This window comes from Plectropomus leopardus, chromosome 10, assembly GCF_026936395.1.
Source record: "Plectropomus leopardus strain MGB_pleo_1.0 chromosome 10, ASM2693639v1, whole genome shotgun sequence".
NCBI classification, from domain to species: domain Eukaryota; kingdom Metazoa; phylum Chordata; class Actinopteri; order Perciformes; family Serranidae; genus Plectropomus; species Plectropomus leopardus.
Window position 1 is genome coordinate 17,885,304 of NC_142185.1, and position 21,091 is coordinate 17,906,394.

General features: G+C 40.3%; 1 pseudogene; it reads left to right on the plus strand.

The window, feature by feature from the left end:
• The first annotated feature begins 6,693 nt into the window (after positions 1-6,693).
• On the plus strand, positions 6,694-20,869 carry LOC148188502 (glycerol-3-phosphate dehydrogenase, mitochondrial-like; annotated as a pseudogene).
• The last annotated feature ends 222 nt before the right edge of the window (positions 20,870-21,091 follow it).

The following is a 21,091-nucleotide window of genomic DNA, read 5'->3' on the forward strand; positions in this document are numbered from 1 at the left end:
CTACCCAGTCTGGCCAATGTGGCTTTGTTTATGTGAGCTCTGGATACCGTGGCCCACGTGTTTCACAGCGCAACGTCATCGGCGTCGACACAGACAAGGACCAATCCGCTGGGGAACTTTCTCAAGCCCCAATTTTTCTGGCGAGTATGTTTGTCTTGTGGTATGTGTTCTATGTTGCTTCCCACATGGACATTAGCAGAGATGTAGTGGAGGGTAAACCCCTCTGTGCTCCGTGCAGGCACTTTGGTGTTTGCAGAGGACTTAGGTGACGCTTGTTGTGGGTTGACATGAATCTATGTGCTGTGATTTCATTGTCACATGTGTGCAAAGTAAATGAGAGGTTACGATGAGTTTCTGCACATATGATTCACTTGAGTTTGATGTTTTTCCTTTGTTTCTCCACCGTAGAAACACACGGGACTGTCACTGATTGTGGACAGAGATAACTGATTTAACATCATTACGATATAATTTGGGGCTGCAGCAGGCCAACATGTAAAGGTGCGTTTTTAAAAACACACAGTTCGCAGGTAAGACATCCCTGCTGACTAATATTGAGTGCAGTCACTGCCTCATAGCTGTTATTTTAAAATTGAAATGAGTGCACATTGGCACATCCAGGCACAGTTATGTCACAATGTGGCTGATATGCCAGACTCACTACACATGTATAAAACAGGCCTAATGAAGCGAGGGTCAATATTATTCTTCGTTATCTTGTGACAGGATTTCTGTATTTCAATTGTGTTCCAAATTTAGACCTCAGATGGGGTGGGGTTTGCGGGGTGGGCTGCCTATTCATAGAGCTGCTGTGTAGTGCATGTGAGCTGCTGTTGGAGGAAAGGGGTGGGGGGTAATTAGTGGGCCTGTAGCCAGTTGTCATGGGGGAACCAATTTAGTCCCCAGAGAGGGAAACGTGATAGGAGCAGGCAGAATGGAGAGTGACGCAGAAAAACGCTCAAGTTGACGCAGTCGCCAAAATAATCTTTTGGCTTTATTGTTCTGCAGCGATGGAATAACTGATCTCAGTGTAATCTTACACCAACACCTTGTAGCCAATCAAGTTGGCCTAAATCTTTCTACATGCATACGGGCCCTGGGCAGCAAGCCAAGGTGAGGAGGGAGCATATAGTGAGCAACAAGACATGTAGTTAGAGATGTATGCAGGTAACAGCAGCAGTGTGTTATTTCTAGTGGATTGATGCTTTATTATATGAGCCACAGAACAACCATCAGTCTCAGAGCAGCGTGTGCCTGTGTGTATGTGTGTGTGTGTGTGTGTGCGCGCGCGCGCGCGTGCGTGTGTGAGTGTGTGTGTGTGAGAGAGAGAGAGAGAGAATGAGTGTGTGCGCCCTGCGCTTAGTGCACACAAGGACAGAGCGTGCAAGGAAGGGGGGAAAAGAAAACTGTATATCATGGTTACACTCACCTCTAGAGGACACTATTGTTCACCAGCCATACATCAAACAGCTCCTGTTTCTTACAATTAACCTTTTAATTAACCTAACCCCATTAAGGCTGTGTGGTCACGCCCAGTCGTTTTCAGGTGGACTAGATGGCAGGATTTGTAAATTGCAAATTCACCACACTGCTCTGTGAATATTAAGTTAACTAATGTAGTTAAAGTTGTGATGTTTTTCGATGAGGTGTATTTTAGTGCCGCCTCTCACTGGCACTTATGTTTCCAGTTTCTTCACATAAAACCTTGTAAACCCTTAACTGTGTGCTGACTGATCACACAACTGTATGTAGGTACTGTAGAACTGTTTTGTGTGACAGGATGCTGCAGGGTCATACTGTGTTTCTGTTATCCATTTAGAATTTGGAATGAAAACACAATTAGCAGATTAATTGGCCATTTTACTGAAGAATAATTAACTTCCCATTTATATGCACAATTAATTGACAGCAATTTGAAAGTGAGGAGTTTGTTTGATTGTATTTTCAACTTTGTTTGCAGAAATGTCTACTGACATTACCAATTTTAGTGTTTGGGCACGTAACTGTGCGTGAGGGAGGGAGGGAGAGAGAAATGCATCTGTTTTCATAGGCTTACAGACTGACACAGCTCTGTTATTAATTACTCTGTAGGTACAACAGTGTGTGTCCAGGCTTTTTTTTTTTTTTTTTCACTGGGGTGGCCCAAGTGGGGGGAGGCGTAAAGTACGGGGCCTGCTGCTGCGACACACACTTTGGCACAGCTTTAATTTAACATTTTTATCTCCACAACTTATCTACTTTAATTACTAACATTGCAGAGACTTAGATTCCTGTTAATAGTTTAGTTTAAAAGATTAATAAACCTATCAATCACAAGAAAACAGGATGACGCCACACAAATGTAGAATAAAGCTTTCATGCTAAAATAAGGAAATTGTTCCTCCAGAAATTAAAAGTACAATTGCAAGTATACATTAAGTGTCGACAAACTTTAAGTGCCAAAAAATTAAAATAAATGAGCATGTGTGAATACATTTTTTACAGTTGTATCAATATATTTCTATGTAAAATTAGTCAGTCCAAACACTACTGTGGCACTTTATTACTGCCTCTTAGGTTTGAGACTGAATTGCACCTATAAACAAAAATTAATTTTACTCATCAAACATGAACTGTCCGGACAGACAGCCAATCATAATGGGTTGGCACCTGGGGTGGACAATTAGATTTCAGGGTCGGCCCAGGCCACTCCCTGGACACGCCCCTGAGGTAGAATCTGGAAATCTGCAGGAAATGCAATTTATTAATGGATAGTCATCAACTCAAGGTCATGGGTTACTTATGGATCCCAGTCAGACCAGTGGCTGCCCTTTTCAGGGTGACAACAGGAAAGTGAGCAGATCACCATTTCATTCGCTGATCAAAGTCTTGAACCAACTACTTTTTAATTTGGCTCCAGTTGGTTGTTTTTAGCAACTATGCACCTTACTCTCATTTCACTGTTTTGGGGCTGCAGCTAAACAAAAACATGAAACTAGTTTAGAAAACTGAGAAAATAAGTAAAGAGCTCATTTACTTTAATTTCATAATCACTGATTGAACCACCTATTACTTAGTTAACCCTGAAACTGCATAGAAACCAGGAGGGAGTTGTACCTCTCACACGCACTTAAATCAAAGCTTAGGTAGTTTGCAAAATCTGCTGGTCCCTCGCACAAACCTCATTTCATTTCGAAGCACCAGCAAGTATCAAACTTTCTGAGAATTGAACAGCCCGACCCTGAAGGCATCCCTTTGCTCAGTGTCTTCTTTCCATTTCTAGATTCCCACTTTACAAGCTTAAATGTCTACTTAATATGCTTTAATGCCTGCTCTTTAGAGCCAGGGAGCACTTCATCACTTTTATACACCTTTATATAACACACTGTTAACTAGCAATGCCTTATGGAACAGCTTGTCTTGCAGCTGGAAGGCGCCTCCATGGCATGATGGAGGTACCTGTTCACCATTCACAATGAGACAGTAAAATGGGAATAGAGGCCTCTGCATACTGCTGCTGTCTATATCAGTCAACGATGAATATTCATGAATCACAGTGTCATGACATGCTCTGTAATTGGCAGCAACATTAGTAATGACACTGCTGGTATCAAGTCCCTGCATATTCATGTGGTGGGGCAATATTTCCTCGTGGTGCTGTTTTTTTCTCTCCTTCTGAAAGTGAAAATGTATTCTGAAGCTGCAGGTGTCCCTGGTGCCACAATCAATTGCTGGCTGGATTGTGCCCCAGTGAAAATCAGACAAACCATTAGTTTCTTTGTCAATCTCTTTGATTAATAATATATCTGAATTCTCAAAGGTTGAGAGGACTCTAAATAGTGTAAAGTGAATCTCTTTGTAATAGTTATAAATGCAGGCCTTCAGTACTCCTATATACCATGTCAGTGCCACTGGCTATTGAGCAGTTAAAAGATCACTAGTCAAATGTATTGATGAACTTTGCCTAAAAAATACACACCAAAATTACATGAGAAATGAGCTTCTGCTCTCTAATGATGCTAAAAAAAACAGTTTCTTTCAGTTGCTTGAGGTGCAAGTAGATTTAGCTGCTTGTACAGACACAAGCCTGCTCATCGAGGTTACACGCTGATAGTGGGCTTGCTGTGGCAGATTTCTTTTTGTACTGGAATTTGCTCGCGACTCCATTTCGGCCCCACTGAAACGTCCTAGAATGGATGATGAGGGAATTGGATAAAGCTTTGCCTAAGCTGCAAGGCTTTCTCCTCTAAGCAGCTAGATGGGAGGATTTTTTCCTCGTGCCTTCAGTTTAGTACAGTGCACCATTCAAGCTGTGGTGTAAGGAGGTAGACCTGGTTCTAGATCAGTGGAAGGATCAGTGTTGCGATAGTGACATTGTTTGCAGCAAAGAAACCTTCATAGGCACAGCAATTGTCATGTTTGAAGGAGTGGAAGAGTTATTCAAATCCTTAAATGAAGTAAAAGTGCCAATACAACAACATACGAATACTCAGTTGCAAGTAAAAGTCGTGCACTCAAAATCCTATCATCCTAACATCGCCACTTAAATGTACATGAAGTGTGAAAGTAAAAGTACTTGTTCTGTATGTAAAATACCCCCTGTAACTGATATATCGGTGTATATGTAGTATTTTACATTTATAGATGGTAAAGATGGAGCTTATTAATACTTTATATACAGTTTGACAGTTTAGTCCAGTGGTTCCCAACTAACCAAGGGTCTCAAAATAAATCTGAGGGGTTAAAAGATAATTAATGGACAAGGAAAGAAGAAAACGCAAAGTTCTGATAGTTCTGATGAACAAATCAATTTTATTTTATTTGTGTTTTAAGAAATATTTGTTAATTTGACGTCTTTTGGCGTCCAACATTTATTTAAATTAAACCATTTGTGAAGTTTAGTGGGTAAATGTGTTGTTGGTAAAATAAAATAAAATAAAATAAAAATGTTACGCAACTAGGTACTACTTTTAAGATACAATTCAAAAAGGCTGGGAATTGGAGTCTTCAACAATGCATTACATTTTATAATCTTATAATACTTTGTTTTTTGTAAAATTCTAACCTGAAAAGTAACTAGTAGCTATTGCTGTAAAACAAATCTGAAGTAAACACGCAACATTTCCAATTGAATTGTAGGTAGATATAAATAAAAAGTAACATTTTGGGATTGTATGAGGTACTAATTCATAGTTTGTGTATTAGCAGATGGCGGTTGACTCGCCCCCAATTTGGAGAAGTACCTCTACAACAGCTAGACAAAGTAGCTTCTGGGGACAGGGGCAGCTAGAAAATGTATTTTAGCCACCTCAAAAAAAGTCCCACCTAAAATAATCAATACTAAAAAAAACAATATTAGTTTAAGTGTAGGCTATATTTAGATTTTTTTCACCACTTTACCTTGTCATCAGACAGCCCTTTTTGATGGGGAACTGAAGCTGTCACTCTCTTCAAAACCAAGAGCCCCCAGTGACAAAACCAGTAGTTATACCTTGCAGAACACGGGACTTGCTGGTCTGCTGCTGCTTCTATCACTTGGTTTGTTTGTGTCATTGTGTGACTTTTATGTTTTAAAGGGTTTGTTCGGATTCACTAAAGTAACATATAACACAAACTAACTGATCTAGGCAGCGGTAGAGCAGCAGCTCCTGTGTTAAGGTAAAATTTCTGTTTTCATCAGTCTGGAGTCTGGTAACTTTGAGGAAAGCATAGATGACAAGGGCAAGGTAAAGCAGTGAAAAATATCAAAAAATAGAGTGTACGCTTATTAGATAGATAGATATTTTGGTAGCTAAAATTCATTTTGCTGCTGTCCCCGTTCACAGTAGTAAAATGCTACACACCTGTGGTGGTACTGCTTGCTTCTCCAAACTGGGTTCAAGCTTACTGCCTTCTACTGTTTGTAATACATTGACTATAGATATGAAGCTTGTACAACCCAACTTAAAAAAACAACTGAACTCTCCTTTTGAGTACAACACTTGAGTATAAGTATACAGTTGGCAGTATATAAGAGAAAACAGGTGAGATTCCCTTAAGTATTGCAGAGCATTTCTTCGTATGCTGTGTTAGACTTATTCATATAATTAGAAGGCTTCAGATTATGTTGGATGAATAAAAAATTAAAAGTGTGCTCATGTTAGACAGTTTAATTTTATGGATCTCAGATGGTAAATGGTATAAATAATAAGGAGCTACTCAGAGACTAATTTCAGTTGCTTTGCATCCTATTCACTGTTCTGTCTAACAGATGGTAGATCGTGTTTGTGCCTCTGTAATGTGCTCATGACTAACAACTGCAGCAAACTTGAGAATGGCTGTCATTTGTCTTTTTCTGTTTTGCTTATTTTAGATAATCCTGTGCCATCATCTTCTTTACTAAGTACACGTCTCACAATTAGTCGAATTTGCTTGTTAACATGTCTCACTGCCGTCTGTTTGCGTGCCACATGTAGATTTTGTGATTAATCTAGAAAGACAATATTTTGAAATGTTATTGGGAGAGTGGAATATAAATAAGCATGTGATGTATTGTTTTTTATTGCTTGATGGTGTCTGACAGCTTTGTCACAGAAAATGCATGGCTTCTTTTTTCCTAAATCCATCATAAGGAATATAAAGACATATGCATAATAATGAAACATATTTATTAATGTGCACTGTCCCCTGGAGTCACATGACAAAGAAATTGATGACTGGTTTTCTTTTGCATGGATGCTGCAGGCCTGTGTATCCCATGTGGAGGCAGCCGAACAGGTAGAAACCATCTACATGGATGAGCTCAGAGGTCAGAGTGGCCTCACGGAGGTCTCACAGGAGTTTGACGGTTTGGCGTTGGAGGAAGAGCCGCTGACTCAGGTGAGATGCAACCACTGGGAGACAGTTGCTTTTGTCCTCTGGGTTAGAAAAAAAAGAGCTGGAGTTTTGTACTACTCATTTAAAAGCAGGCTCTTAAGTTCAGATTCACGTGTTGTTTCTGGGACCTTAACTGTTTCGGTTATTTTATTGACACTGTAGATTTTGCCAGCTTTTATAGAACATGTTTCTTCATCCCCTGAAAGGATAAGTCTGGTGATATTTCATTTTTGCTTATTGTTAACAAACCAGCAACAAATTTATCTTAATAACTTTGTAGCCAAATCCATCTTATTTCTCTGTGCCACAGGACTCCATCATTGTCCAAATTAAAAACACATCTGTGAGCCACACTGTTACACTGGGTGACATGTTCTGTCATTACCGCAAACATGGGCGCCATAGTTTATTTAAGTCAGTCCCAAATACACTGTCTTGCTGCTCAGTAGAGCACCAAATGTGTAGTAATCCACAGTTTAAAATAGTCTCCAACAAATTCAGTCCAGTTTGAGTAATATTTGTTAAAATGAATAGTGCCCAGCTGTTTTCATAAATTTCCAGTGGTGGAATGTTCATCTACTCAATTACTGTACATAGGACAAATTCAAGGTGCTTCAACTTTACTTAAGTATTTTCCTTTCATGCTGCTTTATACTTTTACTCTGTTACATCTCAGAGGCAAATATTGTCTTTTTTTGACCCCAGTCCATTGAAATCTATATCAAAAAATGGTGATTTTTTTAATGAACTCAAGTATGAAGGGTTTCTGGTTCTTTTATTTTTTGACAAAATTCTTCTACTTCTTAAGCTAAATTAACCTTTTAATACTGCCAAAACAAACATTGCCACAAATTATATTTTTTCATATATGACTTTTATTCCATATATATATATATATATGGATTTGTAACCTGTTTTGAAAGCTTTACATCTTCAGCACCAATAGTCTAAGGCTCAGAAGTCCCAAATATATGGCAAGGAAGTTAGAAAGTACTGACAGATCAACTAGCACATTGTTGATTTTGACTAAAAAGTATCATCTGGTTTACTGTACTGGGGTTTATGAGCGAATTGATAAATCCCAGTTTTTCCTGCAGCAACAGTGCCATCGTTTTTTGGGAGAAGCTTTTTGAGAGGATTTTTCATGGCAGATACTTGCTCAGCCCCCACTTGCAACCACAAATGGGCATTCTCCATCCTGATGTTGCATAACCTCCTTGCCATTGTGATGGAGTTGCTTCCAAGCCGTCTCTCTGGGGCTTGGTCTGTAAGGCGCTTCGCATGTCTGCTATGAAGTTTGGAGCAGCAGTATGTTTGAACTGGGAGGATTTCTCTCCTTAACAAGTCTATGGGCTTTAGTCCAATCTCCAAAAGAAATAAATGATAACTCTTTTGTTCTCTTCCAATGAAGGAAGCAACCTCTCGTGGTTACCATTACATACTAAATCAATTATCTATGCCGCTGGTAGGAGGCTTCTTAAATGTGTTTTGCCCCTTATTTACTCGGGTTGTCTAATGGCGGTGTAGAGGGGGTTTTCAAACCCTTTCTTCTAATCCTCAGTTATTCTTCTTTTCTTCTTTTCAAAACGGGGATTTACAGACCATCTGGGACAGCAAAGAAGCTTCAAATAGTCAAAGTAAAGAGCGATTTTGGTGTTAAAAATGCTCGGAAAGTCGTACGATATCTCATAAACACATTTATCGAAATTGTTCCAAAAAAAACCCAGTGTTTTCTAGATTTCTTTTCTATGTTTTGTTTCTATAGCTGTGCTCTCAAAAACATGCTGTTCCCTTTTTGAGATTCATACTGTCACACTGGTGGAAATGATTGTTGTTTTTAACCAATGGAATATGTATGGCCTCACAATATTGTTCTCGTCATGAATATTACAGTGGAAAGTTGTGCATATGTGAGTAGCATCTTGATCCACTCTAAAGATTTGGGACAATAAGTATCCAAGTGTTGATGTGTTTCCTTGGCTCCTATTGTCAGATCTCAAAACTGCCCTTGTGCAGGGAGACGATTTCTCATCAGGCACCAGCAGCCGGAGCACCAAGCTCATTCACGGAGGAGTCCGATATCTACAGAAAGCCATCATGAAATTGGATTACAAACAGGTAAATGCTTCATTTTTTCTCCGCAGCTGACACTTATCCGCAGAATTCCTGGTCCCTCTGGTCATATTGCTTTATTTACCCTCCCATGTTCATTTTTCATTCACGGGAAGCAGTGACATGTTTTTTCTTGAATGACTGCCTGCCTGAGATTTTCTGAAGTTGTTTTAAAGATTTCTTACAACTTAGCAGACCTCTGCTGTTATCATATTGTGACTTAATTCATGAAATTATCCCTCAGTAATAGGTGGAATGAAGCCTATGTGTCCTCCTTTGTCTGTGAATTGTTTAAGACGACTCACCCAGGTTCAAACTGAAATGTCACCATTTTCTGTTACATTTCACAATATATGAGAAATCTCATTATTCTCAGCTTGTGTTTTCTTTAGGAGCCTTATTTTGCTATCTGTATGAACATACGAGGGTCCTGGAGGTGAGCAGCAGAGGAGACCAATTAGTGTGATTGCAGGAAACGCAACTGCCTAGTCAGCAGCTCAACAGTAAAATGTAGCCTGTGCTACATTTCTTGGATGAAACAGAGGGCAAATTAAAGCAAGAGTTTTTTGGAACTTGTGACTTAAGATTTCCTGTCACAATAATATTTATCCTCAAAAGCTAAAATCAAATTCAGGTCTCAAAATCAACAGATAACAAAAGGGCGAGAAATTAAAGTCTGCTTCTTGATTAGAGAAATAAAATGTTCTGATAGCAGCAGGACAAGGTAAGCTGTAATAGGTCATTGCTGTCATTCAAACGCGCACAGATTATGTTTAATTTATTACCTTAAGAATCAAGATAAAAGCTGAATTTAAGTTGGAATTGAAATATGCGGCTGGAACAATTAGATAATTGGGGTCCAGGGTTCCCACAGATCCTTAAAAAGTCGTAAAAGGCACTGAATTCATTAAACCTGAAAATAAGGCCTTGATTCTTATTAAAATGTCTTAAATCAATCTTTCTACGATAAGTGCAGTATAGAATTTTATGAATATTTTTTTCTACTGAGTTGTAAAATCTTGAAATAATTGGTAAAATATATTTTTTAAGAATAATTTATTGTCTTGTATTAACATCATTCAGATCAGGATAATGGAACAACACTCATATTTTGTTTAGAGCCGCAATGCTCAGAGCAGAGAATCCACTGTCTGCTGGATAGCTGTCACTGCCACCTGGACAGGATGGGGAAGCGCAAATTCAACAAAAATTGGCTATTTAAGCAAGATGTTTTGGCATAGCTGAAACAATTACAAGCCAATGCATATGGAATAGAGTACTTCATGCAAAACATTTTTTAATCTCTGCACTTTGGGAATCAAGGCAGCTGAAACCCACACACAGAGTGAATTCACCAACAAACTCCAGGTATTTCCCAGATCTCTTTTGAAGTTTTATGTTACAGTTAACATTTAGGAAAAAAAATGTCTCTAGTCCTAAGTAACTGATGGCAGTTTGTGTGTTGTTTTTTTGGCGGGGTGGGGCAGGGGGGTTAAATTTTACTTTTTGTAAAATTAGTCTTTTTTTCATCCTGAGTGTCATTAAAAAAGTCTTAAAATGTCCTAATGGAACTTTGCTTATGCTGGAGGATCCCCCAAAGTCATTTTTAATGCAAAATTACAAAAAAATCACTTTCACCAGCTTTTGAGATGTGAATAATTGGTGGTTTTCCTAATTTTTTGTGATAGTAAATTGAATATCTTTAGGTTTTGGCACAGGGTTGGACAAAAAGGCCCCTTGGACTTTAGGATACTGTGATCAGCATTTTTCACGGTCATGGAATGATTAATTGATTTGGCAAGATAACATTTTTTAATTTATGAAAATAATCATTTGTTGAGCCCTAATTAGAATATATTTCATATCTGACAAATAGTCCATTTCAACTCTTACCTTCATGTCCAGTCAAAGTCTAGTCCAGTTGTGTGACAATCTCTCATCTATTTGTCAACACCCTTTTCCATAACACTACAAAACCTCATCTCAACTATTCTCTGATCATTTTTCACCTCATATACCAGAAAGAGCAGTAAACCTTTCCTTTGATAAAGGCATGGAGTTGGGAAGATGGAGAAGTTCAGCTGAATGGTAGTAAACTTTACAATCACCTTTGGGCTGAGAGGCCCATTGAAGTGTGAGGTAAAGGAAGAGTGGTCCATGGCATCTCTGCACCATCTCGCCTTTGCTCTCTCAGACTTGGGTGAACTCCGGGGCCTTGATTTGATTTGTGCAGCCTTGAATCATAAGCTTTAATTGCACCTGACATTTAAAGCTTCTCTCTGGTATTTAAAGCAGTGTACAGGTGTGGCTCATTACTGAGAGGGGGAAAGGAGATTTTCTGATTTCTCTCTCATTGCTGGGCCGTGGCAGCGTCTTAACTCATCATGCTGCCTGTCACCATCCCAGAGCCCCTCCTTCACTCGCACAAAGCCATATCTGACCCAACTATGATCAGTCAAACCAGAGTTCAAGCCTATCATAAAATGAAGTCCTTTTTAGTGCTGCAAATACTGTCATAGAGCTGCAGGGAATAAAAGAGTGTCACTCTGTGCTAACATGTGATCCACAGCACATATTACCAACCCTGCACTGTTGTATTTTTCCTGGTATTGCGAGGCAGTGTTTCCTGCGCTTCTCCGTGCTTATGAAAGAAAAGCTGGTGGGAGCTGTTGTTTATTATGATGCTCAGAGCCTCAAATCAGGACATCGTTGCTCGAACAGTGTGTAGTGCGCTGTGCACATCACGATGCACCATGAAAGTGTATGAATCACTGCAATGTTAAAAATTATTGCACTTATCACAGCTGGAGATGCCGTTAGCAGCAGTCTGGCGGCAAATTGTGGAAATCTAAATCTTTCCTGTTATCTGTTTCGTGTGATTGCAGGACCTGTTTTTTTCTTGTCTTGAACAAAAAGTGTGAGGAACACTAGTTTAGTGATTTTACTTATAGAACAACAGATATTTGGGCTGCCATATAACACATGTATGAAGCTAAAAGCACATTTAAAGTCCTTTTTGCTGCCATAAACCCTTAAATTAGGTGTTAAATGAGAGCGCCACAGACATTTTCTTTTTAGATCACAGTCTGGCACTGTAACTTAACACAGCTTTTTAATTATTATTCGCCAATAATGTTTCAGGTTGGGGTTTTTTTGTTGTTGTTGGGTTTGTTTTTTTTTTACAAAATTTAAAATATACAAAATGACAAAAAAATTACACAGTATACAGTACAGGGAGAGGCAAAAAGTAATAGAAAATCTATGTAAGCATTTGTGTAGATGTGTCTGTGTACATGTATGTGTGAGTGTGTGCAGGTCTTTATGCAGTGATTGGCTACATGTCACTGAGAGATAGAACAAATTAACGTGAATACATTAGAAATACATGTAATACAGTATTTACAAAACAGTCGTTAAATTGTCTTTTAAGCATCTTTTATACCTTTTGAAAGAGGAACAGTTTTTCGCCAGGTGGTAAAAGCCATCCCATGTTAAATTCTAGATGCTACCTTCTATGTAAAATATCTTGTGTCTCCCACAGCCTTGTAATTGCTGTCTACGTGAGCGTAAACAAATTAGAACCAGCATTTTTTAAAATAGAAAATAGCCAGTAGGCATCGCGTTCCAACCAGTCCCAGGATCCATCTTTCTCCAGGCTATATGTGCCTCGTGTTGGCATCAGAAAAACAAAGCATATGTTGATTGTTAGCCAGGGTGTACATAGCATGTCCTGTTCACTCAAGGTCTCCCTTGTAGCTGCAAACTCCCAACTTTGTTTCTCTAGGCTATCTGTCAGACTTCATTTAGCATTTGAGGATATGTGGATTCCCATGTACTGCAAAAAGGCAACATACTTCTGAGGGAATACGGCCACTATCTGAGCAGTGATCTGTCAACCTTATTCATTTAGCAGAAGTAAGTAGGAGAGGGGGGTATTTTACATGAGCTCTTTGCATTTGTTTTATAATAGCAGTTTTCTTTTGTACTTCTTGGAATTTGTAAATCTAAAAAAAAACAATATAGTTTTATAACGGTAATATTCTAAAATCATAATCAGTGCAGAAAGGACAAAAGAATGAAAAAAATTAAAAACATTAGACCACTTACATGTATTAAATATTTCCTCAAGCTGTCTTTTCCACCCCTTTTCCCCATACGCAAGTGGGTACATTATGGCAGTGACATTTTCTGTCCTGACCTTCTTTACTGGGGATCGGGCTTTGACTGCTCGGGTTCATCTCCTCAGGATTTTTCAAGCCATCATGGTCAGATAGTTTCAACATGTAGACATCCTTTAGCCTTAGAAAACGTAGTCTTTGCAAACATAAAATTTAGTCAGAAATGATGAACACACTGCCAGAACATGCACGTAAATCACACAGACAATGGTGCCGATAAACTCAAAGTATTTGCACACGGCAAAAATATTCTTTATGTATAATGTATATAATAAAATTGGCGGCCATGTTTAAACTTTTATACTTTTAAGGAAATATTGTGTCTTGTTTGTTTACACACAATTCAACTGTGCCCTTCTTTGTGCTGGAGGAGTAGTTGACAAAAGCATCTGGGATAATAACTTCATCTCCCACTGTACCTGTAACAATTTAATTGGACAAGTCAGCCCAGCCAAGCATCTCTGGCTCTATGACTGGGAGACATGACATTCATTGTCATTATTGTCCCTGTCATTTTGCAGCTTTTTGTCCAGCCGCAGAGTTCCTCTCACTCCACTGAGTTTTGTACCTCCAGGAGGCTGGAACGAGTGGTGGTGTGAGCCGAGCGGAGGTAGGGGTGGGATGAGAGGGAGGGGAGAGGAGGGGAGGAGGAGGAGGAAGGGAAGAGGAGGAGGAGGAGGAGGCTCCTGTTCTTCCAGGGAGCTTTGATGCTCATTTAGCTCTGCTCTGTCATTCGGCCATTTTGGCTTTTAATTGCTGATGATAATTATCATCATCATTATTGTTATCTTCATCAGCGTGTCAGGTTATTATAGCCGTCGCGCGTGGTTCATTCATAAATCCTGCCGCTGCGATCTGACTAATCCTTGAATTCCTGACATTTAATGTAGTATTAATGCTCCTGTTCTTTGCCCAGTGCCAATCTGTGACAGGCTCACAACAGAGAGCTGTGAATCACAGGGTCAAAGGTCATTAGGAGGCTCAGTAATCACCAAGGATCAGACACTGCCTACTGGTGCCGAGCCCCCCTCTCAACTCTGCTCGCGTGTGTGCGTGCATGCTTGTGTATGCATGTGCACGCACACTACCGGTGGCATAAGTTTGCTAACCACCTCCTATAATGGTCACATTCACCCTACAGAGATGAAAAAGTGGATTCCATGGTCTTCCTAATACATCATGGCAGGGTGCATACTCTTGTATGTAATTCATTCTAAAATGTGGCCTTTAAATCTGTTGTTTTCTTGTTTTTTACTTTTTGCTTTCAATTTATTTATTTATTTCCCATAGTGGGGGAATGGCTTCCAGCATGCCGTAGCATTAAGCAGAGCCCACCAGCTAGCTAGCCTCGAGTCGCTCAAACGTAAAATAAATCAGGGCACAAAGGACCCTGCTCATTCCTGCAAAGTAGCAACATTTTCCCTGGCCAACAATGAGGACTTGAACTTCCCTGGCAATAACAAATAGAAAGAAAGTCACCCGAGACACCAACATTAAAAGTGATTAATCATCTCTATTCTCTCTTTACTTTTGAACCAAGGGATTGTCCAGCAATAAATCTTCAAAGATGTACATAAGAATCACTTCCTAATGAAACTGGGCTTTGTTCATTTGTCACCTTTTAGACCCTTTCATTTAAATTACAAAACTTGTGACCTTGTGACTCTGAATATAGATCTCTGGTATTTTAGAGCTGAAGAGGGATTAATCCATAAATCTTGATATTAGATTTCTCTGTTCATTAAAAGGATTCTGCCGAGGGATCTTCGGCTGGAAAAGCAGATCAGACGCTGTCAAGAGCTGTTTACCGTCATATTGACATATTGAAAAATGTGATTATCAGGAGAGGAAGGGATTGTTTTCACCAAGCATTTCATGTGGTGTTCTTTTTCAAATCTAGGATGTTTTTTGTTTGTTGTTTTTATTCCCATTTAACTTTGAATGTGTAAAAATGAGTGTTATGTAGGTGGGAGCCCATAGAAAAAAATGTGATAAAATGTCTTAATAGTAACTGAGCATCCTCTAAAAGCAGAAATAAACAACAGGTTTTTCAGCTCCCTCCTCTGCACTCTCGGTATATTTATACATCTATTCCTTATCCCCACATTCCCTGTCTTTTCCCGAGGAGCAGCTCCCCTTCCCAGCGCAGGAGAGAGGAGAGGGGAGAGGCAGTTGGGGGGGGCACACACTCAGGCCAAAGGGCCACTGTGGCTTTAAGTGTGCTCCTTGTGTGGCCAGAGCAGCCATCGCACTGATGCAAAGTGACAGGGACAGATGTGACATATCGGTTCCGACACACTTCCATACCACCAGTCACAGGCTCGGGGTGACTCACATCCCCCTGCTCTGGTCCTGTCCCCCCGCTGCAGGACAACACAACGATGCTCGAGTGAACCTCGCCATCGCCCTCACTGCTGCCAGGTATGGGGCTGCCATAGCCAATTACACTGAAGTGGTGCACCTACTGAAGAGGGCAGACCCTCAGACGGGGAAGGAGAGGGTCTGCGGAGCGCACTGCAGGGATGGGATCACAGGTAAATCCAACAAAAGCCGCTTCCTTCCTTCCTGCCTCACTCTATTCCCACTCTCTCCAGCCCCTCACAACAGGGGCCCTCCCAGCACTTCTTACTCAGTGCTAGTTTGCACATAGTCATTGAACATCTAATGCAGGGGCTTTTAATATTTTATAAGCGTTTTATGGCGCAGAGGGCCGCTTCAGATCTTGTAGGGAGGAACATAAGACGGAATTAGCGTACTCCAAATGGCCTTACTTACCTTTTAAATGTCATGCATAGGGCTGGCTTTGGAAGAATAAAGCAGTTAAGGGTAAAAGATGGTATTCTGAAACATTTCATGAATAACCAAGATTTGAGGATCTCAACACATGACCACCCCCTGATGTTTTAAAAGATGGAAGTGTGCTCTCAGAGGAGATGTCTCACTTTAATAATTTGAGAAAGAGGGCCTTACACAGGGAGGGCTTAGACTCAAAGGATAATAGAAACAGTTTTGTCATCAGTTCTTTTTATTTGTCTTTTTTCTTGCAAAAACATGAATCTCAAGCTCACCAGCCTCATTCCATTTCTCCTCTTCCTCTCTCTTAGCAGTGGCAACATCACATGTCAAATTAGAAAAGGGTAGTCCGTCATTCATCTCGTTGTCAAAACAGATCATTTGCTATCCTCATGGTATCTTTTGATGCACGTCCCATTATATACTGTAGCTCGTCAACATCAAGCATCACATTAACAAACATTTCCCTTCCACAGTTTCAAAAGGCTCCCTCAGTCACTGCCACTGAGCTACTCTGCGACACAAAGAGGCAAGAGGGAAATTAGGTATGTCTGTTTCCTATTAATTACAATCCTGGGAAGTCTCCCATGGACACACTCGAGCCACTCTATTACGGAGAGAGGGGGGCGTTCGCTGATAAATTAATAATCCGGCTTGTCACCAGCCACAGATGAATAGCCCCTGGTGATTGATGCTGTTTTCTTTCATAGGGCAGGAATTTGATGTCAGAGCCAAATGTGTTATCAATGCCACGGGACCTTTTACAGACGCGCTACGGAAAATGGATGATCAGAAGAACCCCGACATCTGTCAGCCCAGTGCTGGGGTGCACATCGTCATCCTGGGCTATTACAGGTAAGTAACGGTGGGCCCCTACATCTCTGTCACTGTCCCCCTGTATCACCTGCTCCTTAGCGCTGCCGTCTCATCAGTTCATTAGCTAGTAGAGTCTCCTCTTCAGCCTCTGGCCACAACAGCCTGGCAGTGTCTGGCAGCTCTGTTGGTGCGGGTGGCTCAGAGCAGGTGCTTAGCAGAAATCAAGCACCATAGCTGAAGAGAGCATCATGTAATCATATCTGTAAGAGAAGATTTACATCTCTTGCCAGTAATTTAGTGGTCAAAAATAATTTCCTCTTGTAACTCCATTCTGATTGAATTCCTCTCTGCCTCGGCCTGAGCTGGGATTTCTGCTTTCCTGTTGATGCATGTTATTTGTATTTGCAAGGGAGGAAGGCTACTCTTGTGACCCAGCCTTCCCCCTCAGCCATGCCTGTGTTAAATTGAGTCAGTGCCACGTGCATGTGTTTTAAACAGGACAATATGTGCACCCCGGGTTGAGGCTAGGGGAGCAGCGGCTGGAATTGAAACCAGCTGAATTAATCTCCTGGAAACAGCGCTGACAGGAGCCTGATTATGGGGTGTCCCTTCAACCAGCCCGGCCCGCTCGTGCCCTCCCCTCCCCAGCAGACCAAAGGTTAATGCAGTCTTCTTGTTTGTTCCCCTCCCTACCCCTGCTCTCTCCAGTGCACATAACACACACACAGACACCTTCAGTACCGACAACATCCCGTCACGTCACCTTCGTACTGGGAGAGGATGCCCAAACACTCCCACGCACAGGAAACCATCCCCATGGAGGAGGATGTCAACTTCATCTTGACTGAAGTCAACCTCAGGCAGGACACAGAAGGTGATTATCACACTGATTTTCACACAAATTGAACTGACTGTGACCTCTATGCTGGTATTTGGGTGAAAACAAATCAATCAATCAATCAATCAGTCAGACTTTATTTGTAAAGCACTTTTCATACAAACAAAACTGAAACACAAAGGTTCTTCATACAGTAAAGCAAAAGTCACACAAACACACCCACACAAGTACGTGGATAAAATAGTTTAGAGCTAAAGACTTTGTAATTAAGTAAAGCACTAAAATAAGAGTACTCATTAAAACCGGGAACTGAGGAAATGCTACCATACGTGAGGAAACACCAGAGAGTAAAACCTATAGATAGAGAGATATAACTAATAAATAAATAAGTCAAATAATAGTAATATAAATAAATAAGTAAATATTCTAAAGAGTAGAAAAGAGGTAAATAAAAGGATAATATTAAAGCTGGACTAAAACAGTAGGTCTTGAGTTTGCTTCAAAAATATTCGACTCCCCCTGCTGCCTTCGGGTCTTCAGGCAGGCTGGTCCACAGACGTGGACCTTAGTTGTGAAAGGATGCCTTACCTTGAGTTTTTGTTCTAAATCACAAAATCTCAGAATTGTACCGAATTATCAACTGCGTGTCTGCAGTCAGATTTACAGTACAGTGCTGTGACGCTGAGGTATAACTAGCACAACTATGTCAACATAACATTTCTCCCATGGAAAAAAAAATGAGTCATCACTGTGCACTTACACTTGCGGCACTATAGCCTGGACGTTTAAATCAGAACTAATTCATATCAGCCATTTATGATAATAAATATACGTCCAGCAATCTGAACACCCCCTCTCCATCCACCCACCCACCCTCTCTGATTTACAAATAGCTGATAGAGCAAGCAGCTGACAGAAATAAATGAGCTAATCTGATGGCTGTGTAGGACTTCCACCAGATATTAATTCATCAGGAGGCCACAGAGTGCAGACAGATACAAATTCCTGCTTTAATTATGTATGGGAGCTGCGCTGGAAGCAGGAGACACCTCCACTAGCAGGACTATTTCTCAGAGCAACTTTATGAACCCCTTTGATTCCATCGTTATTTTGTTTTCCTTTAGACATAATACATGTCCCTTTTGTTTTCCCCAAACGCTCAAGACAAAATAGATTTTTCCCCCCTTTATAGCAATGCTTTCACATGAGACATTTGATAATGAACAAGTGGAAAAATAACCTTTGCCACATGAAATTATATTGTTTTCGATTTGCAATTTTTATGAGGCCTTCCTGGAGCCTGTTTGATGTATTTGGTTTCCACTCTGAGCCTCAAATGGCCCTTGCCGACTGGCAGGCTTATCAAAACCCGCGGAGGCTTTATTGAATGAGTGACCAGTGGGTATCTAAACAGAATGCAGGGCTATTGATTTTGGAGAAGTGGTCTAATTGTTTCGAGTAGACAAGGGCTTGTCCCGATTATTTGATTGATTAGCTTGATACTGGTCTGCCTCCTCATCCTCCTCCCCTGGACAGTTAATAGCACTGTAATCCCAATACACTGCTGTATTTCTAATCCATCATCATTATCATGGCTGTACTCAGCACAAGATTAGTCCATGAGGATTTTTTTTTCTTTTTTTGCATCCCTCAATATTAGCTGTGCCTGCTATATGCTTAAGGGAAAAAATTGAGAAAAAGTCGGCAGATACAATCCATTTGATCTCCTGTGAAGTGCAGGCAAGAGATTGCGAGACAGTTATGGCAGAAAGGTGGAAAGAGATCAGCGGTAAAAGTACACCTGAATACAATTTTGAGGTTCTTGAGAATTTTTTAAGAATTTTCAGTCGATGCTACTTTATACCTGTACGTTACTTCATTTAAGAGGAAAAAATGTACTTTTTACTCCTCTACATTTATCTGATAAATATAGTTACTTTTTGGAATAACAATATTACATAAATATGTAATATTGTTATTGACAGACATCTTTAGCTTGTTACTGTATAGCTGTATATAAATTAAGTATAACAGCAGTTATATGCTACTTAGAAAGCAACGCATTGATAAAAATCCAATAATGGCATATATAATATTATTCCACTACTTATATTTTGGATGCTGTAAAAAAAATTGCCGACCAAAAAAGTGTAACATTACTTAATGGGACAGTTCATCCCAAAATCAAAAATACATATTTCTTCCTCTTACCCCGCCAATTTCGCAATCTAGATTGTTATGGTGTGAGATGTCTGCCCTCTCTTCAATATAGCTGAATTAGATGGCAGCTTGTGGTGTTCAAAGAGCTAAAAACATGCATTTAAAAAACTTCACAGCAATGTCCCTTTCCAGAAATAATGACCCAGTTAGTGAAGGTAATCTACAGATCTTGTTGTAAAAAGTTTAATGTAGGAACAGTTGTATCACTGCTCAGAAGGAAGCGTTCATCTACTCATGGACGGGAGGCTCGGGCTCACGACAGCGTGAGATGTAAACATTAGTAACGTCCTCTGAGCTGCAGCGTTACCCAGCATAGTGGTTTCAGGTGGGCTATAGATGTATGCTTTTTCCTGTGCAATGATACGGTTGGTTGGTGTAGTTTATTAGAAATAAAATAGTTCCTGCATTAGACTGCTCACAACAAGTTCTGTAGATTGTGGAACAACCAGATCACAATTTCTGAGAAGAGAAATTACAGTTGAGTTTAAATTTTATTTTTTATTTTTTGGTGCTCTGAGCACAACAAGCCAAGTGTCATCTTGTTCATTATATTGGAGAGAAGGCAGACATCTTTACGGTGGAAATGTCCACCTTGCAACTTGCACCAAAACAATCTAGACTGATAAAAAGCACTGCAATTAAGTCTTATCTTAGAAGAGTCAGTGTCCACACTGCCTTAAATTTTTAAGTTTAATGAAGAAGAACAAGGTGAACTGTTACAAAATAACTTCAACTTGTCTTCTCAAATTCAGTCCACTCAAAATTTCAAGGCAGACTGGACATTTTTAAGTTAAAACAAATTACTGTATTTTTACTGTGTAGGATTTTGAATACAGGGCTTTTACTTGGAGTAGTTTTACACTGTTGTGTTGGTGCTCTTACTCAAGTAAAGGATCTGAGTGCTTCTTCCATCATTGTAAGAGATGGAGAACAAGACAGAGAAAGGGTTGTTGGGGATGTGTCACAGTGGTTCTCCACTTCAAGCCTCAGACTACATCTGGCTTCAGGCTGTGTGGCCACGGACAGCGGGGTGACATGTGGCGTATGTCTGGGCGAGACCCTGGTAAAAGTCCTGTAGTCACAAAATGAGCAGAAAGAGCCTGAAGCCTGAGAAATAAAAGGAGAAGGGACAGAGGAGAGCACGGGGGATATAAGTGTGAAGTGATGGAGCGAGAAGCTGTGACTGGCGGAGTCCACACGGTCTCCGTCCTTGCCTGTGGTTGCGCCCGGACCGGGGTCTTCACTCATTTGTCTAAGAACGTGAAAGGAAGGGTATGGGGGAGTGTGAAGAAGGGTCATA